General features: G+C 36.9%; 1 pseudogene; it reads right to left on the reverse strand.

Moving 5' to 3' along the window:
* Positions 1-471: 471 nt before the first annotated feature.
* On the reverse strand, positions 472-5,771 carry LOC131048766 (uncharacterized; annotated as a pseudogene).
* Between the last annotated feature and the right edge of the window lie 935 nt (positions 5,772-6,706).

The raw sequence follows: 6,706 nt of genomic DNA on the forward strand, positions 1-6,706 counted from the left end.
CAATGTTGAATGTCTACGCTCTTTTAGATTTGCTTTTGAAAACATTATCACCAATATGTGACATAAACACCACAAGCTACAAAATCTAATCATCTCAATTTGGTATGTCTACGGACTATTTGGGCACATGGAGTACTCCGGTGGTGCACACTGATGGATTGGTTATGTTGATTCTTGAGTTGAGGATTCTCATTTGTGCCCTGACGAGCAGGAAGCCTGGAACCAGTTAATCTCCAGATTTATTCGTTAATCGAAATTAATCAATTTTATAAAGAAAATTAAAAAAATTGTGAATTAAATGATGCAACAACCAACACCTTGAAATTCCAACTAAATTTTGAGTTAGCTTGATTATAAACCCTATCAATAAGGTTGTGTCTATCAAAGTTAACTATATGCATAAGTGTAGCAAGCAAGAAACATCTACAACGACTTATTCAAGTTCAACATCTACAATGACTTATTCAGGAAGGAACTTGAAGGAAATTCAGGAAGGAAGTTGAAGGAAATTCAGGGGTGAACAGTAAGGAAAACTTTTAGTCTTGAGATTATAACCATAAAAAATTTAACACTTTTATTTTCACCAAATGCTTTCAAATAGGACTTGTCCTGGTGAAACATATCATGGTACAGTTATGCTCTTTTACTTAATTTATGATTTCAAATACGGCTTATGCTGTAACAGAGTAATCTACCCTCTTTGCCTTTGGCATTAAGTTCAAATTGTCAAGTTTAAACCTGGGGCAATGAATCACCCCTAAAATACCGATTTGTTATTATATACAAGTAAACAGAATTTGAGGTATATGAGCATTAAACATTAAATTTATAACTGCCATTCTAATTAGGAAGTTGGCTCCTTACTCAATCAAAACACCCTAATTGCAAAATCTTTCAATCGTCTGGCTGAATGGCCTTATTGCTAAGGCCAGGTGTTCTGTCCTGAGAAGCAGAATATTTAGACTCACTCCAATCCACAACATAGGGAGATACTCGCCTCATAAACTTGACCTTAAACTCAATCCATGCCTAACATTTATAATGATTTATCATTGCCATGCAGGACTGCACATACAATGTCCTGTATCCCTTCTTCAGCTGGAAACGGTGTATTACATTAAACGATGAAGTAGAGGCAGCTTCCAAAAAAACTAGGGAGTTGAACCTTTTCTCCTGCCTCTCTCTGCAGTGTACCTTTGGGTTACCCCTCTGTCAGGGTGTTCAGTGAGCCCTGATGGCCCAAAATTCCTACACTTGAAGGAAACTTGCCACAGAAGTATTAGTCAAAGATGATAGGGATCCTCAAACGCTGGTACTGCCACAGAAGTATTTCTGTCCTTGTAATATGTAGCCATAATGGATAACCTTCTTGTGCTTGCAATAGATGACAGCAGCTGAGAATTTTAGGCATTCCCTATTCTAATTTTTCCGAGTAAGTTGTTCACTTGTCATTGGTTAAGTTAGAGTTACGTTAGAGGAGTTGTTATCAGACAGAAATTTAAGGATTCCTTTGCGCTTACCTAGAGGTCTGCAAGAAGGATTTGGAAGAAAGATGATGGAGTACAACATACAAGCAAGTACTTCACATAGGAATCATTTCCAATCCCTGAATCTGACTATGAAGCAAAGCCATGGATTTTAATTCATCCAAGATGTTGTCCTCTTGCCTGGTGAAGTGTCACTATTGGTCCCACCGCTTTCTCCAAAATTCAGATTTGAAGACAAAGAATCTCTGCAATGTTTTTTCTCAAACAGTTTTTATACAAACTGAAGGAAATTGAACATCCAAAGAAGAAGCAAACTCTCAGAATTTCGAAAAATCAAAGAGGAAAGGAGACAACGAAAACAAGAAAGACAAAAGACGAAAGAACAGAGATTACAAAAATTAGAATCCGCAACTACTCCAAAGGAAGTTAAGAACCTGGAAAAGGCATTCAAGGTAGAAAATTAGCAGAAACACTTAGAAAGAGTGCAAAAACTAAAGAAAAGGTTCCAAGAGCACAAAAATCGATAAAAGCTAGACAGATTGAAAGATAGGCTGCTCGACAAGCTGAAAAACGAAGAAAAGAAAAAGAAAAACAAGAAGAGCAGGAACTACGAAAAAAACATTGACAGGGTTTTAAACTTGCAAAAAATATAAATGAATTCTAGTTGGAGACTTTAGGAATCTTTATCATCGTAAAAGAAATTATGAAAAAATAAATACAGAGAAAGAGAAACTACGGATAACAATCAAAAAAAATATTTTGAAATAAGATGCTAAGAAAGATTCTCAAGGTGATAAGAAGGGATGGGCTGAGTTGAAATTAAAATTGGATTTTGGATTTGATAATAAAAAGAAAAAGATAAGAATCACATCAGAAACCAAGAACAAACCCAAAGAAGCCAATAAACAAAAAATCAAAAACACAAACAATACAAAGGCAAAAATGCTTTGAAAAGGCAGTGGGAAAATTGGGCTATATCCTTCGGTTGTGTATAGAAATTGTTTGAGAAAGAACCATTCCAGAGATTCTTTGTCTCTAAATCTGAATCTTGGAAAAAACAGTGGGACCAATAGTAACACTTCATCAAGTAAGAGGACAACATCTTGGATGAATAAAAATCCATGGCTGTGCAGCACAGTCAGATTAAGTGGTTGGAAAATGATTCCTCTGCGAAGCACATGCCTGTAGGTTGTACTCTATTGTCTTTCTTCCAAATCCTTCTTGCAAACCTCCAGTTAAACACAAAGAATCTTAAATTTGTTTCCAATATCACCTCCTCTAACGTAACTGCAAATTAACCAAAATTAGATCAACAACTAACTGCAAGTACTTCAAGTGTTCTGAAGCACTAACTTCCAACAAAAGTATGGACTTGAACCTTTTCTACTGCCTCTCTCTCAGGGTGTTCGGTAAGCCTTGATGGCCCAAAATTCCTACACTTGAAGGAAAGTTGCCCGATATGAGATTCGGAAATTCTTGAAGGCTGTTCCTCTGTGAACTTAGACTCATAACCATTTTCAAGAGAGCCCCTGAAGTAAGATCCTTGCAGCTAGGTTTTACTTCCTGAAAGCCCTTGTCCTCAGGACCCACCTGCTCATTCAACCAAGAATCAGAGAATACAAACTCACCCACATTGGTATACATCATCCATTGGAACTTTTCCCTGGCCATGGAAGCACAGTGTGAAAACTCTGCTTCCTGTTTCTTCGCCCATGGCAATGGATATCTGCTCACATTATGCCGGGTCGGTGCATATCGTTCCCAATGGACGCCATTTATTGTGGGGGAGTGGGAATCACTGGCATATATCGTTGGATCTAATTTCTTTACAGCTTGTTGGGTGATGTTGAAAGCTGTTGCCACACTTCTCAATGGAAGCTTCAATATTGACACGCTGCTTGTTTGCCATGATCAACAGTAAACTATTATGATACTAGTAAAATGGAGTATCTAGCAGATTGACAAGTAAATAAATGTGTTTTCCCTACCACAACACCAGGATTTTGACTGTTGAGAGCAGAGATATAATTAGCTTCTTCAGTTCCAACATTAAGCTCAAAATTCAGTGTCCCCCTCGAAAATATGGTGACATCTCCAGGATGCAAAATATCGATGAAAGCTTGACCTAATTTGATAAAGCAGGTGTTTAATGATTCGGGGAAGGAAATAAAGCAGGTGTTTAAATAAGGCAGGTGTATGTTTTACCTTGAGTGTCAACAAAACCAACTTGAAGAGGCCCTCCTGAGATAATAAGAGTAAGCATTTCTGAAGCTCATGGATGCGTATGCAGTAAATTTACATCACACGGAACCATCTTGAACCTAACATATTGCAGGCCCTGCGATCTGCAATGCCACAATCTATCACTGCAACTGGAAAACGAATAGTGTTTGGAATAATAACAATAATAAGAATTATAAAATCTTACGCTGCTGCTGGATGGTTGACGACTGAACTGGCAGCATATGCGTCCATTGGAGCGAACCCAGGTTGATCCGCTGCGAGAAGGGGCCGGAGTCCAGAGATAAACACCATGGTGGAGGCACATAGTTTAATCTTTCTTTCTGCAGTTCTAACATGAGCATACTGCAGAGGTCTGTGATAAGATTGTGGGATGTCATGATAAACAACAGAAGGAATAGGGTTTCCAAGGATTGACAGAGTAATTTTGTATCCGAGCAGCTGATGAAGCACTTCTTCTTCTTCTGGATGCTCACACCTAAAGATCTCTTCTGCAGAGTGCAAACTGCAAATAGAGTTACAGTAGTTTCTATTGTGCCATTAAAGATGCAACGAAGGTCTTGTGTTGCAACATTTAGTCCTTGTTTATAGTTGATACCTTTGGCAAACAGAAAAATGTCCTAATCTGTAATGAACTTCTCATATACCATGTGATGTGATTAAATGGGCTGGGAGTAATTCATAAACTCAGCATTCACTTTCATGGTCTCTGTTAAAACTGGGTTATGAATGTTGTCAACTAGGGTCATTGATATTGGAGAGCATTGGACATTTTGTGTAGGTGCCTGGCATCTTACCGCAGCTCCTTGGGCTCTATCTAAATATTCAATTCCCTTCCGTTGTGTATGGAGATTGTCTTCGAAAGAAGATTGCAGAGATTCTTTGTATTTGCATCTGAATCTTTGAGAAGACAGTAGCACCAACAGTAACACCTCATCAGGTAAGAAGACAACATCTTGGATTTCCTGGTTTTGTTGAACTTGCCTCTGTTAAGCACTTTCCTGTTGGTCATACTCTATCATCTTTATGTCCAGCTAAGCGCAAAGGAATCCTTAAATATGTGTCCAGCAACACCTCCTCTAACGTAACTGCATATTAAACAAGAACAAGTCAACAATTAACTGAGAAAAATATAGACTGCCTACAATTCTGAGGCGCTCTGTCATCTGTTGCAGGCAGAAGGTGGTTATCTACTATCACAAGGACAAAAATACTTCTATGGCCTAATAGAGTTTGAAGATTTATAGCATCTTTCACCCATGTAAACGTCGTAAAATTGGACATAACATTGTATAACCAGAATCTACTCCAATATAGCAGAATCTTGAACTAATATATAACCAGAATTTACTCATGGAAACTAATACATAGCATTGTATGTTCAGAAAAGTACACAATAACTTTGAAATACAATACCCATATAAATGATTTTCAAATCTGTAATCCATGAACATTAAAAGACATTCAATGCTTCTTTCATTAGCCTGCTGATTGGTCTAACCAAGATATGACATAATATATCTAATAAAGTAAACATATAGCAATCTTGCAACCAATAGATTATGAAACCTTCAATCCTTCATTCATGGTGTTGCTCATTGATCTAGCCAAGTAATAACTTCAAAAAAGAGAGAAAATCTATACAGTCCAAGGACCTAACACAGGACTGACCCACAGGCAAATAACATAATCTTTCTTGCAAAATAATCTAACCATTTGACAATTGCATTCTCTAATTCTATACCCTCACAAATCACCTATGCTCATGGACGATACAATGATATGAATTCTAAGTAAATGAATACATAGATAGCTGACCTTGAGATATCTGATGAAGGATGGTTGCATGAACTGTGAAGAACAAAATAATCAAAATGATATAATGGAACCCTAGTCGCTTGTGTTTCTGAGCTCATATCTTTTTCAGAACAAGAATTCCATCTCCCTCTATGGGAAAATGGCGGTCAAGACACCTTGAAGAACACAGTAACCTTGAAATGCAATGCCCATATAAATGATTTTTAAATCTGTAATCCATAAACATTATAAGACCTTCAATGCTTCCTCCATTGGCCTGCTAATTGGTCTAGCCAAGAAATGACATTGTATATCTAAAGAGAGCATATAATAATCTTGGGAAAGGACATTCAATAGATTATAAGACCTTAATCCTTCATTCAATCTGTAATCCATAAACATTATAAAGTAAACATATAGCAATCTTGCAACCAATAGATTATGAAACCTTCAATCCTTCATTCATGGTGCCGCTAATTGATCTAGCCAAGAAAAAACTTCAAAAAAGAAAGAAAATCTATACAGTCCAAGGACCTAACACAGGACTGACCCACAGGCAAATAACGTAATCTTTCTTGCAAAATAATCTAACCATTTGACAATTGCATTCTCTAATTCTATACCCTCACAAATCACCTATGCTCATGGACGATACAATGATATGAATTCTAAGTAAATGAATACATAGATAGCTGACTTTGAGATATCTGATGAAGGATGGTTGCATCAACTGTGAAGAACAAAATAATTCAATCTCATATCTTTTTCAGAACAAGAATCCCATTTTCCCTATATGGGAAAATGGCGGTCAAGAAACCTTGAAGAACACAGTAACCTTGAAATGCAACGCCCATATAAATGATTTTTAAATCTGTAATCCATAAACATTATAAGACCTTCAATGCTTCCTCCATTGGCCTGCTAATTGGTCTAGCCAAGAAATGACATTGTATATCTAAAGAAAGCATATAATAATCTTGGGAAAGGACATTCAATAGATTATAAGACCTTAATCCTTCATTCATGGTGCTGCTAATTGACCTAACACAAGACTGACCCAAAGACAAATAACATACTGTTTAACAATCACCTCACAAATATCTGAATACAATGATAAGAATTCTCAGTATCTGAATACATAGAGAGCTTACCTTGAACTATCTGATGAAAGGAACCAAAAT

The sequence above is a fragment of the Cryptomeria japonica genome, chromosome 7, assembly GCF_030272615.1.
Source record: "Cryptomeria japonica chromosome 7, Sugi_1.0, whole genome shotgun sequence".
Taxonomy (NCBI): domain Eukaryota; kingdom Viridiplantae; phylum Streptophyta; class Pinopsida; order Cupressales; family Cupressaceae; genus Cryptomeria; species Cryptomeria japonica.